The sequence below is a fragment of the Carya illinoinensis genome, chromosome 7 (assembly GCF_018687715.1).
Source record: "Carya illinoinensis cultivar Pawnee chromosome 7, C.illinoinensisPawnee_v1, whole genome shotgun sequence".
NCBI classification, from domain to species: Eukaryota; Viridiplantae; Streptophyta; class Magnoliopsida; order Fagales; family Juglandaceae; genus Carya; species Carya illinoinensis.
In genome coordinates, this window is record NC_056758.1 from 30,066,618 (window position 1) to 30,084,610 (window position 17,993).

Sequence of the window (17,993 nt, forward strand, 5' to 3'; positions counted from 1 at the left end):
ATTCTAAAGAGCTTATTCGTGGTAATCTACCTGTGCATGATAAGCTGTCTTGACCGAGTATTTTCCACTATGATTAAGCACCCATATCTCTTTATCCTTGCCTTGTGCTACTATAGTCAATGGGATCTATAAAATTTCCCTAATGCTGAGTTGATAAAAAAGATTTTGCAATTTCCTAATATCCCAAGATTTCGGGTTGTTTTGAATAAGTTATGAGACTTTTATGAAAGGGTGAGTGGAGTCCATATTTCGAATAGGTGTTGACTACAACTCTTTTGAAGTTGGGATCCATGAGTCTGAACAAATATTAATTGATTGGCCATTGAAGATTTGGAAACATCTTCCTTTGGATAGTAGATCTTTAATCTTGAGAATAACTTTCCACATAGGAGAATCTATATATCTTGGTGTTGTCGCCCATAATGTAGTGTTTTTGAGATATTTGGAAGATAGTATGGAGTGCCATAATCCAGTTCTCGATCCGCTTAGATCCTATCATGTCTTGGCTAAGAGGGCTTTGTTCATATTTTCCATCAGCCTTTTACCCAGACCTCCAATTGTTTTAGGCAAATAGATCGACTTCAATGATTTCAGAGTGAGGTTATGTGTTTTGTCTTTTAGGAAACCCCACCAAAAATTCTTTTGACATTGGTCGAGAGACTTGCATACTGATTTTGGAATCTGAAGTGTTCATATAATAAGAAGGAAAAGAGCTTGTCACTAATTTAATAAACATTATGTGCCCTACTTGTGCTAATAGTTTTGCCTTCTATCCTTCTAATTTTTTTCCCACTTTATTCAGCAGATCGGCATAGTTTTCTTTTTTCCTCCTGTTGAAAGAAGTCAGAAGACCCAAGTATTTCATTTTTACCGAGGATTCTAAATATGGAAACCAATTTGAGATAGCAGATTTGTCTTGCGCATTTCTTGTGATAAAGATTGAAAATTTTGAGAGATTTATTTTTTGACCCGACTATCTTTGATAAATTTCTAGACATTCTGCTATGGCTTGTGCATTTTTCTCAGAAGCTTTAGTGAAAATGATTGTATTGTCTGCAAAGAGTAAATGAGATACTGGTAGAAAGCTTCTACTTAATTTAATCCCTTTGATTTTTTGTTGCACTTCAGCTCATAGTATTAATCTTGATAAGGCTTCTGTGGCTAAAATGAACAGAAGTGGCGAAATCGAATCTCCTTGTCCAATCACTCTTTCTGCTTTAAAGAAGCCTCTTGGTGAGCTATTAATTGTGACTGAGAATGTTGTCGTGGTAATGCACTCCTTTACCAAATTAATCCAATTTAAATTGAAGCCCAAGTTGTTCATTACTGCAAATAGAAAATCTCATTCCACTCTGTCGAAAGCCTTTTCCATATCAAGATTTATAACCATCAATCCCTTTTTTCCCGATTTCTTTTTTAGGAGACGAAAAAGTTTATGTGCAATCATTGTATTTTCTTTTATGTTTCTTCCCGAAACAAATGTTGTTTGTAAAGGAGAGATTATTTTGGGAAATAGCCTTTTAGGTCGGTTTGCCATGATTTTGGTGATGATTTTATAACTGACATTTGTGAGACTTATAGGATGATAATGGCTTGGGGAATTTGGGCTTTGGGATTTTGAGATGAGAGCAATGTTTGTGTGGTTCATCTGCTTTAGAAGCTTTCCACTCAAGAAAAAATTTTGGATTGCTCGTGTAACCTCAACTTTAATAATTTTCCAATAATGTTTGTAGAAAATAGATGTCATGCCATCCGAGCATGGGGCTTTATTATTTGGTATTTGCCTTAGCGTATCGAAAATTTCTATTTCATCCAAGATTTTACTAAGCATATCATTTTCTTCTTCTATGACTAGCTTGTCGAATAAAAGGCCCAATTGATCCGGTATTTGAAGCTCTAAAGAAGTGTAAACAGATTTGAAATGATTTATGAAAGTTGATTCAATAATTAAAGGGTCCATTGACCAGTTACCTGGCCCCAATTTGATTGATTCGATTGCATTCCTTCATCAACAAATTGTGGTTGTCAAATGGTAGAACTTCGTATTTAGATCCGTTGAGGTGAGCCAAGTAATTCGATATTTTTGCTTCCATAGAATCTCCACATTTTCTCTCAATTTATGCAGCTTTTTCTGCAACTCTATTTCTAGTTCTTGATTGCTTGGTGTTGTCATGCTGTTTTGGACTTCCAATAAATCATTTTCTATTTGTTGGATGTTATTATGAATACACCCAAAGTTATTTTTGTTCCACTTTTTTAAAGCTTTTTTTGTTGAACTGATTTTTTTGCATAGAATGAAAGCCAGATTTCCCTGGAAATTTGTACTCCAGGCTTCTTGAATTATAAGGTGGTTCAATGACACTCGAATCCAGAATTCTTCAAACTTGAATAATGAGGCGTTTTGAAAGTTAGCCGCAGTACTGATAAGAATAGAATGGTGATCTGACGCTGAGGAAACTAAGTGTTGTAGAGATGCATCTGGGAAAAGAAGCCTCCATTCTTTATTGGTTATAGCTTTGTCTAGCTTTTCTCTAATAAGTGTAGCCCCTTGTCTTTTGTTTGTCCATGTGAATTTAGATCCCGTGAATCCAATATCTATGAGCCCATTGAATCCATAAGTGCTTTTAAACCTTTGTTAAGATTGTTATAAATTGGTCGACCCCTATATTTCTCAGACTAATCTATCAAATCATTGAAATCCCCTATACAAACCCAAAGACCCAGGAATGCTTGATGAATGGAGTCAAGGTGGTTCCACAAATTATCTTTTTGGTTCTTTTGAGCCGAACTATAAACATATGTAATCAGCCATGAATGATGTGAAGGATCAGAGTAAACAAGAACTGAAATTGCATTAGTATTAATATTTACAGGTTCTAAGTCAACTCCCAGACGCCAAAGCAACAAAAGACCCATTTTTTTACAAGCAACAGGTAGATGCACAAAATGTTACAAACCTAAACTATTTACAACAAAAGTGGTTCGGTCATCTCCAATGTTTTCGATAAAAATATGACATCCAGGTTATATTAGTGTTTTGAATACCGTACCGGATGTCGTACCTGTCAAGGCACCGGAACGAAATATTTCGATATCAATATTGTTTTGTGTACCGTTTTGGAATAATATTTTGGTACCGATACCGTTTCGGTACCGGTACTGTTTCGTGTACTGTTTCGAAATAGTTTATACCTAAATAAATTATATATATATAAGCATTTACTGTATTCCAAAATAATAACAAAATAAGTCATAAACTCAATACTTCTCAATACAAGTCTTAAGTTTTAAGTTACAAACTAAATAAATTCTTAATCCAACCATTAAAATAAAATCACTCATCATCATCAAAAAGACAATAAGGATCAAGATTCGACATGTTAATCAAAATATTTTGATCAATGTCACCACCATCATCAACATCAACACTAATATTATCAACGTCTTCCTCATTTAGTGAGATTAATGGCCCCTCAATACTTGTCCAATCCAAATCTTCTCCATCAAGAAGTTCAGATTCTTCACTCACCAATTCTTCCATCAAGTCAATATTTTCAAGATTGATTGAATTTAAAGCATCTCTTCCCTTTTTTATACTCTTGTCAAAATAAAATCAAACATAATTGAAAATATTATATATATTTTCAAAAGTGAAAGACATTAGTATTAAAAAAATTTATCTCTCTCGCAGCTTCAAGTTATAATGAACAAATACTAAGTCATTCAAACGTTTATGTACTAATCTATTTCTCTTCTTCGAATGAATAAAATCAAATGTACTCCAGTTTCTCTCACATCCAGTTGCACTATAACATTGACTTAGTACTCGAACAACAAACCTTTGAAACGTTGGAACCTCGCAACCAAATTGGGTCCATCATGCAACTATAACAATAATGCAATTATAAATTATTAATTAAATGCAAGTAAAATAAAATAAGATAAAATTTAAAGTACAAAGTCAGACTATTTAACAAATGATATTGATAAATGATAATACCTGGATTAAGCTTATCACGCTGGCGGATTGCTAAAGAATGTCCAAATTCACCTATTGTATTATTATACAAGTCAAGTTCTGCAATGATCTTGTCTTGATCATCAGGATCAAGTTCCATCTTCATAACACAACTGTTGAAGCCTCTTACAACATCATTTTTTTTTTTAAAAACTGGGGCTATAGAAAATTCCAGGGTTAAGAAGACAACCCGCAGCATGTAATAGACTGTAAAGCTGGTTTATCCTATCTAGAATCAATGATCCTGATGAATGGACTGAATATACTAACTATGTTATTACATCTTGCTTTTATATTCTGTTTGACTCTTTCCATTGCATCATACAAGTATCCTATTGCAGACTTCTCATCCCAGTCAACAAGTCGTAGAACACGAATCAAAGGCTCACTAATTTTAACAATAAATTGACATTAAGCCCAAAACTCTTTATCTTCTAAAACAATCCCAACTATCTCTTTTCCTATGATGCTTTTAGAATGACTTGATGCAATCCATTTATCATACATAAACATTTGTCTCAGTTCTCTCTTAAACAAGAGCAAGCATTGGATACTTAAAAAATTTGTCGCAAACCTTGTAATTGCTGGACGACACAAATCATGACCTTTGGTGAACTCTTGTCTCATCAATGCCAAAACCCAACCATGGTTATAGATGAACTTTGTTATCTTTTTTGCCTTTTTTATAGTATCATCAATAAGGAGAAAATATCTTGGATCAAAAAAATTCTCCAACATCAAGTCTATGCAATGAGCTGCACAAGGGGACCAGTAGAAAGAGCCATACTTCTGCTGTAACTTTTTTCCTGCAGCTTTATAACTTGCATCATTGTCCTTTATGAACTGTGCACAAGATTCTCAGCTCCAATTTCTTGAACAACCTCATCAAAGATATTAAACAATGTTTCAGCATCTTTTCTAAGGCCAGATGTATCAACAGACTTCAAGAACATTGTACATTTCGGACAATAAACTAAAAGTTAATTATTGATTATTGCTTCTAATTTGTCCAACCATCTGTCATTAGTGTACAACCGATGTCATTCCAAATCTTCTTAATTTGTTGCAAATAATCTTGAACCTCATTTACAGCCATCTTTAACAAATTTCCTCTCAACTCATATAAAGAAAGGCCTTAAATCCTGGCCCGATAGCAGTCATGGCATCGATAGCTGGTTGATAAAACTTGGATTGAGCCGCATTGAAATGCAGATTAGAATCATACCACCAGCGTGCTACAACCATCTTTGCTTGTACAAGCATCTCATTCGAACACAAATCAACTCTTAATTGAGGTTGGGCCCCATGAGTTGTTCTTGGAGCAAAAAATCTACTTAATCCCCCCACTGACTTTCCAGTTCCAGATTCTCCCGACTTCCCCTTACCTTTTGAAAGCTGAGACTGTCCCTCCATACTATTACTATCATCAATATCATCAGATGTTAAATCTATATCGCCTCCAATCTCTAAGCTTATTTTTCTTTTCTTTTCTTTGCTTCTTTTCATTTCATCAAGCAACTCCTTCATTTGCCATTTTACATCTTCAGAGATATTTTTACATGCATCTACATTGCCTGGAATCCCAGTTAGATGATACTTCACTCAAGTGATCCCGCCACCTCTAATTACGTTACAGCTATAAATGTTGTAAATGTAGCACCGGTTGATTGACAACTAGATATTTTTATACTCCTATAAAACAACCTCATAATTCAATACTTATTCAAATTGAAGTGTTCAACACTTAATAGACTGAAACTTAACATAATTTATTAAATGGATTAAAAAATACTGCTGTCATTTGTAAATTAATTAGCCTCAATAAATTCAAGTTTCTATACATGCATGCATGCATATATATATATATATATATAGAGAGAGAGAGAGAGAGAGAGAGAGAGAGAGAGAGAGAGAGAGAGAGAGAGAGAGAGAGAGAGATCCAATCTTTTCAAGGTCTAAGCTCCCTTCACAAACTATGCTGACAGAAGAAATGCCAGGATCATGACTGTTATCATGAGAGTGGTGATGATCATGATTTCTGCATATGAATACCAATATAACTGTTATAACTTATAGATTTATATAGTTATAAAACCTAAAAGAGTAACAATAATTTTTTTTTGTACATGAGTAACGATAACTTTTTATATTAATTGATGACCATGATGCTAAAAACAAGTAATTAGACACATGTCCACAGATTAAAGTAGGAGATTTTTAAAGAGGAATGACATATGATAAATATTAAACAACTGAACAACATATATCCATTGTTGATACACACACCTCAATAATAATAAAGAAAAAAGCATTTTATGTACGACACAAAAAAATTACCGTGCTTATGGTCATGATCATGATGATCATGGTTGTGGTAATATCCTTTAAAAAAAAAATTCATGGTGTTAGTTTTACTTATACTAAATTTTCATTTTCAGTGTTGAGCTCCTAATGAGTGGCTAATAAATCTCTATTCTTTTTGAGGCAATTGAAGGAAAAAAAAAAAAAAACAATATTTTGTATGGGAGTAGATACTAGATAATAGATTAGATAGTTAATTCTTATTGCTAAATCATGAAATGTTATTTTTTTTATTTCTTATAAAGAGTAAAAAAAAAAGAATTCAAGAAGTTAAAACTTGAAAATTAAAATACCTTCATCATCAAATCTGAATGGCCAACCAAAACAATAGCAAATCAGCAAGTAAAATGGGACAAACAAACCAGCAAGTGTACTGCATAGGCCAAGAAGAGAAGAAAAAAAAAATTACAGTACCGGCAACAAGATCAGATCATCAGAGAAGAGAAAAAAAAAATAAAAAAGAGAAATGGGCCAAAATATAAAAAGCAACTAATCAATTTAATGAGTAGTAATTATTAATTTATTATCTTTTTATCTATGCTACCTATAATGGAGCATTGGAGAGAGGAGAAAGCAATTCACGCACAGGGAAGAGAAGAAAGTAAAAGTAAACCTAAAGACTAATTGCCTAAATGACATAAATGACCTTGACCTTTCACATAAATTACAAAATTGCCATTATAGTAAACCGGCTGAAACTTTTTTTCAGAATTTCAAATTACGTACCGATCGAAACACATATTCCGACTGAAATCCGGAATACCGGCCGGTACAGTCCCGTACCGGCCAGTACACCCGATATTTTTACCAGTACGAAATACATATATTTTTGTACCGGTCTAGATATCGGTATGACATGTACCAGTAGTACCGGCCGGTACGGTACGGTATCAAAAACATTGGGTTATATATCCTAATTTTAGCCCTTAAGTTTCTAATCGCCTTGGGGCGGGCGAGCCCTCGGCAATTCCATGCCAAAGTTCTCATGGATTTGTTAAAGGCATGTTGAAGCTTGCCTCGGAAGCTGTTTTGGATTTTTTCTGAGACTGGACTATTTATCTGGAATACGGGTGCATTTTTTCTTTTCCTTCCCACCCGAGCTTGATTAGTTACACGTGCTTTCTGTTTATTCAACTCAATTTTCTCCATTTTTATCAGCCCTTAAGACTTGCACTTTGGAGCTTCATGGTCCTCCAAATTGAGTTGCCTTTTCATTGGATGGACGGGATTAAATTGATCCTATGAAGGGATTTTCTATGATGGATCAGGCTCTATTATTATGACCTCTTCGGTGTTTATTGCAAAGTAGTCCTTAGGTTGCCACTTTTGAGTTTCTTAAAGAGACGTGGAGTTCTTGATTAAAGTTGATGGATTCTCTGTCAACGTAGAAGTTGGTTCAAAGAGTTGCAACACCACACTTATTATTACATTAGCATGCGCTTGAAATTGTTGACTTTGCTTCATATTGAATCGGCTCAGGTTCTTACTTGAAATATTCTCTATTGAAATGGGCTGCTCATTAGCTTTTGAAAGCAGTTTTCAATCTTCTTTTGTTGATGCATTGGCTCATACGAATTACTGCTGTTGTTATGAGGAAGATGAGGAGTTATGAACACATTGCTTGATTTAATTTTGGAACTTGTCATGAAAAGTGGACAGGTTTCTGTCTAGTTTAATTGGGTCTAGGAGGATGCTTCTTCTTGGGCTGAAAAGGTCTCGGGATTATTTTTCAGCTGTACATCTTTATACTCGTGCTTCAATTGTTCCTCTTTATACCCCTACATAGCCGGATATATTTGTTTCCACTGTGCTCTACAGGGAGCATTCTTTCTAGTTGACAGTGACTCTGATGGGAGTGGCTTGGCCGATTACAATAACTGAAGTTCAACCAAAGTCTTCGTCTTTACTTCGTGTGTCAATAGAGGAAGTGTGACGCCCCCAAATTCCGTTTGGGATTGGATGGACATTTGAAGCGTCAAGACATGTAATACAAGGTTACCTGCCCCCGTTCATGATATATAAGATGCAATGTTCCTAAAATACATCTAACATTATACAATATTCGCAGCGGATAAATTTTTTTCTTTAACAATACTATACACCAAATTGAAAATATCTCAAATGCTTAAAACATACTTCATATATAAAGACCCATTGAACAATTAAGATCACAACACTAGTCCAAAATGGTTATGATCCAAAAAGTACTAAAAATGCAACTCCATCGTATAAGTAGCAATTTACGTTAACTACTATATTAATATTGACGTTGCACCGTCGCTCAGTCAACTATGTCTAGTTAATCAGCTCATAATTCTCCTTCAGGTCCTATAACAAGATCTACCATTCGAGTGGCATGGTAGTTGGGACTACCAAAATGAGATTTGATTACAAATCTCAGTAAGTTACAAAAAAAATTTCCACACAGGCTAATGATGCATGGATGACAGTAAAAACATGAATTCATAATCAATTTCATAAGTAATTAAAGCATAACTTGTCGTTCAACATAACATAACTGACATAACTTAAATTGAAACGTGAACTGAACTTGACTTGACATGAGCTTAATCTGAAACTTGACTTAACATGAACTTGCTCTGAAACTTGACTTAACATAAACGTGATCTGAAACTTATTCTTTAACTGCTTAAATACATACTTCACATTTGTTGTGGCCCCATGTATTTTACGTGTCACAATTGCTGTGTCTCACGTAGTATATGCGTCACAATTGCTATGGCCCCATACTTCGTGTGCCTGAAACTTATTCTTTAACTGCTTAAATACATACTCCCCAGTTGTTGTGACCCCATGTATTCTATGTGTCACAATTGTTGTGTCTCACGTAGTGTATGCGTCACAATTGCTGTGACCTCATCCATAAGTAATCAAAACATAACTTGGCGTACTATTGCATAACTGACATAACTTAAATTGAAACGTGAATTGAACTTATTCTTTAACTACTTAAATACATACTTCACAGTTGTTGTGGCCCTATGTATTCTACGTGTCACAATTGATATGTCTCATGTAGTATATGTGTCACAATTGTTATGACCTTATACATAAGTAATCAAAACATAACTTGACATACTTAAGATATGGTTATATCGTAACATGACTTAAACATGTATCACACAACATTTCATAACATGATATCACATGTAACAGAAATATAATTAACATGACATACTTGCAATAGTGAACATGACATGACATATATGTAATAGATGGCATATTTAACATTATGTACTTGTAATATATGACAGAATATCTTGTGTAACAAATGAAACTCATGATAGAATAAGTTCTGTGTAACAGACAAATATGTGATAACTTGGCATGGAATGGCATATATGATAACACACATACATACACTATAGTTTCTTTGCTTAATACACATATACAGTAGACTGCTAGTAAGTTAAAAGCTAACTTACCTTGATTTCCACGTTTCTTATAAAAGCTCAAGTGCAATCACAAGGAATTGTAATTAGTGATTCTAAAAATTAGAACTAAATCACTGATAATTTGAAATATAGAAAAATACTAACTTAAAAAGTAAAAGTTCCATTTTACCCTCTACATGTAGGAAAATGACCGTTTTACTCCTAACTTAAGGATTTTGCATGCTAATTCTAAAAGTCACCAAAATTTACATGCTTCATGTAAATTTTATCTTAAACTCAAATATCAATTTAGAAAAATTTAAAACTAATTACAACTATTAAAATTCCATAGGGCCGAAAATTCCTATATGCTATTTCCATTGATTTTTGTTTTTAACTTGTTTTGATTAATCTTTTGATCTATGATTTATAAAGATGTTATCTTCAAACCAAATCGCCACATGATTTAAAAATATGTCCTAAAACATATATAAGCTTCTAATTCAAGATCACATGGTTAAACATTAACCAAAACATAAATTGAGCCAAGAACATCCACACTTTGGCCTATCCGAACATTTCTTTGCATAATATTTCATATCTTTGCTAATATTAAATATCTACAAAATAATATTCTAATATGTATATAAGAGGCCTAGGATCCTCCAATAAAATTATCAAAGCCATTGGAATAGGTTTAAACCACCAAAAATTTAAACTTTTTCAAAATACAAACTGTTTTTCCTCTTCCAGTTTCTAAGTTTCTTTATTTAAGAAAATATTTCATCAAAACCTTTAATCATGCAACAAATCCTAAACCAATAATCATATACACATGTTAACAATACTCCATAAAAATTTTGGACCAAGATCTATCCATTATCTTGGTCAAAAACTCCAAAATACAACATATTCTCCAGCTATCTACCAGAATAACCTTTCTTGAGTTTAAACAATATTTAACTGATCAAATGATTTTTAAATGGAACAAATAAGATATATACGTAATGTAGACTAAAAAATGAACAACTTTTATTACGGGACTTTATGTAAAACACTTACAAAAGTTTTGAAATGGGCATGCAAAAGAACACCTAAAAGCTGTCCGAGAGAGTGTTTGGTGTTCATTCAATGGAATATGTAAAGGAAGATGATTTCGTGGGGAGTGGCTGGATGTATTTATGCACAAAATATGGAAGAGGGTGAGGCTAAAATGAGGGTTGAGTGTATGTCTTTCTTACCCAATAATATCTACAAAAATCAGCTCAATATATTTTTACCCAATAATATCCACAAAAATCAGCTTAAAATATTTTTACCCAATAATATCCACAAAAATCAGCTCAAGATATTTTTACAAAATAATATCCACGAAAATTAGCTTAAGATATTTTTATCCAATAATATTCACAAAAATCAAAATGTTGCCCAGATGACTAACACAAGAGGGGGGTGAATTGAGTTGTATTAAAAAAATAATAATTATAAATTAAATATATAATATAAAATATAAACAAAATATGCAATAACAATAAATATAAAGAGTAAGGGTAAGAGAGAAGCAAACTCAGTATGTTAACGAGGTTCGGCCCCACTGCCTACGTCCTCGCCTCAAGCTACCCCTTGAGGATTCCCAAATTCACTATTCAACCTCCTTCAGGTGGAGATAGAAACCTATTACACCTTTGAACAACACCGCTACAAAGGATCCGTGTAGAACACCCTCTACACTTGCAATCACCTTACACGTGGTGATTCAACTATTCCCCGTGTAGAATACTTTCTACACTCACAAGGGTTATACACACCCTTTTTCTGATACAAAAGCTGATAGTGGGTAGGTTATCAGAAAACACTCCTCAATGAGTGAAATAAGAACAATACAACGCAAACTATATCTCTCAAAATGAACAAGGATTAAGGCTCAATGCTTAGAGAAGAGAGAATGAAAGTTTTGAATGAATGTTGTATGCTCTTGGTGTTGTGAATGTGAAGCTCTCAAATGATCTATTTATAGGCATATGAGACTTCATATTCAAATTTAAAAAAATTCACATGTCAAAGACAACATCATTCACTTTTTCAAAAAAAAATCAAACCTAATCTTTTACTTTTGGCATATGACAAAAGGAGCACACTTTCCTTTTCAAAAAATTCAAACCTAATCTTTTACTTTTGGCATATGACAAAAGGAGCACACTTTCATTTTCAAAAAAATTCAAACCTAATCTTTTACTTTTTGTATATGACAAAAGGAGCACACTTTACTTTTCAAATTTTTCAAACAAAATCATCTACCTTTTGTATAAGTCCAAAAAAGTATCAATCACTTTTGAAAATATTCAAATAAAACATGCACATGTGAAAGATGACAATCAATCATCTTTAATATTTTCAAAGTTCAACCCTTTAATCAAGGCATGCACATTTAAAAGATGACAATCAATTATCTTTCAAAATTTTCAAATTTAATTTTCAAAAATATTCATGCACATGTGAAAAATGTATTTTAATGCTTTATGATAAAATATTAATTTTGAGCATTAATCCTAATTTCGAATTTTGAAGAGATTTACAACATTACTCTATAATTTTAATGTGAACTTGTTCCATTCTTGCTCATGCTTGTTTCCTTGATGTGCTTGACTCCATTGTGTAGACAACTTGAGTTTGAGACTTCTTTATTCTTCGAATTCATTTGTTATCATCAAAATCCATGTGTAAATATATAATTACACAAAACTTGAAATCTTAGGTTCAACAATCTCCCCTTTTTTTATGATGACAAATAATTGATAGAACCTGAAAGATGTATTAATACTTAAGCTCCCCCTGAGAATGTGCGTTAGTTTTTCAAGCAAAAGTATAAATATAATTCCAAGCATATATAATAAGTTTAGCAATTCAAACAATGTTAATGTTCTAGTCTAACACTTCTCCCCCTTTTGGCATCATTAAAAAGGATCAGCAACAAGTAAATGGATCTGAAGAAAACGGTGCGTTAGTAGACAATGTAGATAGTTAAAAAAAATAAATAAATTTCATCCATCTGTGACCCGACAAGTGCGGCTGGAGATTTGAAAAAATCGCCTGATGTTGTTGACAAACGAGATTGAAGGCTCCGAATTTCTAAAAAAATGTCATTTTCACCGATCGGGAAAAAATACATTGCTCTTTGACTTGGATGATAGCTTGTCTTGTTCTTTATGCTATCTCTATAAAATCAATCCTGAAGTTCATCCAATCCGCATCAAATTTTCTTCTCATCTCTATAACTCATCTGCATTCCTTCAACATTCTCGTTTTAAGCCTTCTATTCTTTTCTCAATGGCTCATTTTTCTAACATTTCTCTAGATCCATCCATGAGGCATTCTGCATCTCAACCTCTTGTCCTTTCTGCAGCTGCCATTGGTGCCATGTTGCAGCAGGAAAATAATAATCTGACTAATAAGTCAGATTCTGATGCTATTTATGACTTGGTGAGTCTTGGGACTCGCTACTCTTCCTCTATTATTGCTTTTTCTTAGCGGCTACAAGTCAAAAATGATGAAGTTGAAAAGCTCAAAGAATAAATTGTTGTACTTCAACGAATTGTTCAAGAGTCTCATACAAGGGAAGAAATCATTCGGCAGAAGAATAAACAGTTGAAATCTTTATTAAATTCTTCATTCCGCTTGCCGGTTCCCATGGATAAGAATGACATGATAGTGTATGAAGAGAATGAGCGTCTCAAATATGAGTCTAAGAATCTCAAGTTTATGTAAAAGTATTTAAAAAATCTATCTCTGTTTTTATTGACTCTAGTCTATCGTTTAAGAGATATTCATAGCATGCATCATACCTATTTCTCTTCTGATCATACATAATCTATCTTCTGGTAAAGGCTTTGTGAAAATATCTGCTAATTGATTGTGTGTGTTTGTGAATTCTAGTGCTATATCGCTTTTCTGCACATGATCTCGAAGAAAATGATATCTTATTTCAATATGCTTAGTTCTAGAATGTTGTATTGGGTTCTTTGAAAGATTTATAGCACTTGTATTATCACATTTGATTGGAATGTGATTATACATGAGTTTAAAATCTTCAAGTTGTTGCTTCATGTAGAGAACTTGAGCACAACAACTACTCGCAGCAACATATTCTGCCTCAGCAGTAGATAGTGCAACAGAATTTTATTTTTTACTAAACCAGGAAACTAGTGCATGACCTAAGAAATGGCATGCTCCACTAGTGCTTTTTCGATCTATTTTACAGCCAGCATAATCTGCATCTGTGTAGCTGATTAGATCAAAAGATGTGTGCTTAGGGTACCATAACCCTAGGTTAATTGTACCACTAAGATATCTAAGAATGCGCTTAACTGCAATTAAATGTGATTCTTTTGGAGATGATTGAAAGCGTGCACATAAGCACACACTAAACATAATATCTAGTCTACTGACTGTTAATTATAATAAGCTACCAATCATACCTCAATATATCTTCAAGTCAACTGGCTTACCAGATTCATCTTTATCAAGTTTAGTTGATGAGCTCATTGGTGTTCCAATTTCCTTAGCATTTTCCATCCCAAATTTCTTCAGTAATTCCTTAATATATTTTGATTGATTGATGAATGTCCCACTTTTTGCTTGCTTAATTTGCAATCCGAGAAAGAATGTAAGTTCTCCCATCATGCTCATCTCAAATTCTTCCTGCATAGTTTTAGCAAAAACTTGACACATAGTTTCATTAGTAGCACCGAATATTATATCATCAACATAAATCTGAATCAAAAGAATATCATCATTTTCATATTTAATGAAAAGAGTTGTGTCGATTTTTCCTCTTGAAAAACCTTTTTCAATCAAAAAACCACTAAATCTTTCGTACCAAGCTCTAGGAGCTTGTTTAAGTCCATATAGTGCTTTTGTGAGTTTGAAAACATGATTTGGGGAAATATGATTTTCAAAACCTGGAGGTTGCTCAACATATACCTCTTCATTTATAAAACCATTTAAGAAAGCACTTTTAACATCCATTTGAAAAAGTTTGAAATCTTTATAACAAGCATATGCAAATAGCATTCGAATAGCTTCTAATCTTGCGATAGTTGCATATGTCTCATCATAATCGATTCCTTCTTCTTGATTAAAACCTTGGGTTACAAGTCGAGCCTTATTTCTAGTAATGACTCCGGACTCATCTTTCTTGTTTCTAAAAATCCATTTTCTTCCAATAATAGTATGATTTTTGGGTTTAGGAACAAGTGTCCAAACATCATTTCTTTCAAATTGATTCAACTCTTCTTGCATAGCTAGAATTCAAGATTCATCAAGAAGTGCGTCATCAATATTTTTGGGTTCAATTTGAGATAGAAAAGCAGTATGATTGCAAATATTTTTAAGAGATGATCGAGTACTTACACCTTGTGAAGGTACTCCCAAAATTTGTTCCACTGGATGATCTTTCACAAATTTCCACTGTTTGGTTGCATCTTGTATTAAATTTTGATGATCTTTCCTGATGGCTCCATGTTGAACTTCCTCTATTGTTTTCTCTTTGTTGAGATTGAGACTTTCCGTATTATTTATACCTCCTGTTTCTTCATCAATAGATTTCTTGGAGAGTGAAGAATTAGATTCATCAAATACTACATGCATAGATTCTTGTACAGTCAAAGTCTTTTTATTGAATACTCTATAAGCTTTACTATTAGTAAAATACCCGAGAAAGATACCTTCATCAGATTTTGCATCAAATTTGCCTAAATTATCACTGTCATTCAAAATAAAATATTTGCATCCAAATACATGAAAGTAACCAATGTTGGGCTTTTTCTCATTCCAAAGCTCATAAGGGGTTTTATCTAATTTAGACCTTAGCATAACTCTATTTATAACATAATATGCAGTACTTACCTCTTCGGCCCAAAAATAACTAGGCAAGTTGTTCTCATTGAGCATTGTTCTTGCCATCTCTTGAAGAGATCTATTTTTCTTCTCTACTACCCCATTTTGTTGAGGAGTTCGAGGAGCAGAAAAATTATGCACAAAACCGTTTTCATCACAAAATGTTTCAATATTTTTATTAACAAACTCTTTTCCCCTATCACTTCGGATACTTGAAATAGTATAACCCTTTTCATTTTGAATTCTCTTGCATAACTTGGTAAAGACATTATGTGCCTCATCTTTATGAGTAAGAAAGATGACCCAAGTATATCTAGAGAAATCATCAACAATAACAAATGCATAATATTTTTCTCCTAGACTTGTAACTCTATTTGGTCCAAAAAGATTCATGTGTATCAGTTGCAATGGTCTAGTAGTGGAAATATGTTTCTTAGTTTTAAAAGAAATTTTTGTTTGTTTATCAAATTGACATGCATCACAAATTTTGTCTTTAAGAAAATATGTTTTTGGTAAACCTCTCACAAGATCATTTTTTGAAAGTTTGGAAATAAGTTCAATGTTGGCATGACCTAGTCTTCTATGCCATAACCAACTAGTTTCATTTTGAGCTAAAAAACAAATTGCATCTTGTGGGGTAATTTATTCAAAATCGATTGTATAAACATTGTTACTTCTAAAAGCAATAAAACAAATATTACAATCATGATCATTCAAAATAATGCATTTATCCATTTTGAAAGCAACTGTAAATCCTTTATCACATAATTGACTTATTCTCAAAAGATTATATTTTAGACCTTCAACAAGTAGAACATCTTCAATTATGAGAGAAGATTCATTACCAATTTTATCTATTCCCACGATCTTCCCTTTCGAGTTGTCTCCAAATGTCACGTGTCCTTCTTCTTTAGATCTAAGATCAAAGAACTTAATCTTGTCTCCCGTCATGTGTCTTGAACATCCACTATCTAAAAACCATTTGTTTTTGCTTGTGGAAGACTTCATGCATACCTATAAAAACAATTAAAATGATTTTTCTTGTTACCCAAGTTCTTTGGGTCATTTATTTATTAGTATTAGAAGAAATAAGATTTTTAGGTACCCATATGGCCCTAATAGTCATTGTATGATTTCTTCTAATAGGACAACTATGATAATTATGACCATTTCTATTACAAAAATTGCAAATAGCATGTGACATATATGAAAAACTTGAATTATTATAATAATATCCTTTTTTGACAAAATTATTTTTATGAAAAGAATTTTGAATATTAGTCTTTGATGTAGAATGATTATCAAAGAAATTTTTATAAGGTTTGTATTTTTGTTTTGGCATATATCCCAAACCTGCCTTATCAAAAACACATCTTTAACTACTAAGAAGTTTTTCAAAATTTCTTTTTCCATTCGTAAAGTTTTCAACAATATTTTCTAAATAGGTTTTCTTCTTAATCAATTCAAGATTTTCATCTTTCAAAATGATACTTTCTTTTCTTAAAATTTCAATTTCATTTGTTAAAGAAAAATTTTTCTTTTTCAAAGCAGTATATTTGATACCCAATTTTTCAAATTTCTCATAAATCTCTTCTAAAACATTTTGCAATTCTTCATATGAAGGATTTTCAATATTATCAAGATTTGTTACCTCAATGTCATCTTTAGCCATAAGACAAAGATTTGTTGATTCTTCATTACTTGCTTCACTATCTAAGCTACTTAAATCATCATCCCATGTAGCTTTCATTGCTTTCTTGCCCTTGTTTCGATCTTTCTTTAGCAGAGGACAATCTGGCTTGATATGACTAGGTTTATTGCATTTATAACAAATTAAAGTGTCATTTTTACCTGAATCTTTCTTGGAAAACTTTTTGAAAGATTTCCTCGGAGGAGTTCTATTTTTCTTCAAGAACCTCTGAATTCTTCTTGTTATCATCGCAACTTCTTCATCTTTATCGTCATTTTCCTCATCTTCATCACTTTCACTTTCATGAAGAACAGCTTTAAGTGTTAAGCTCTTTTTTGACTTTCCTTCTTCTTCTCCTCTTTTTAATGTGTACTCATGGGTGATAAGTGACCCGATGATCAGTTCATTGACTTCAAGTTTCTTGAGGTCTCTAGCTTCAAGAATCGCTGTAACTTTTGATTCCCAACGTTTTGGTAAAGAGTTGAGAATTTTTCTTACTATCTCCACCTTAGAATAAACTTTGTCAAGAGCTGTCAAGCTGTTTATGATGTTAGTAAAACGAGTGTGCATACTAGAAATAGATTCATCATCATTCATCTTAAACATTTCATATTCATGAGTAAGAATATAAATT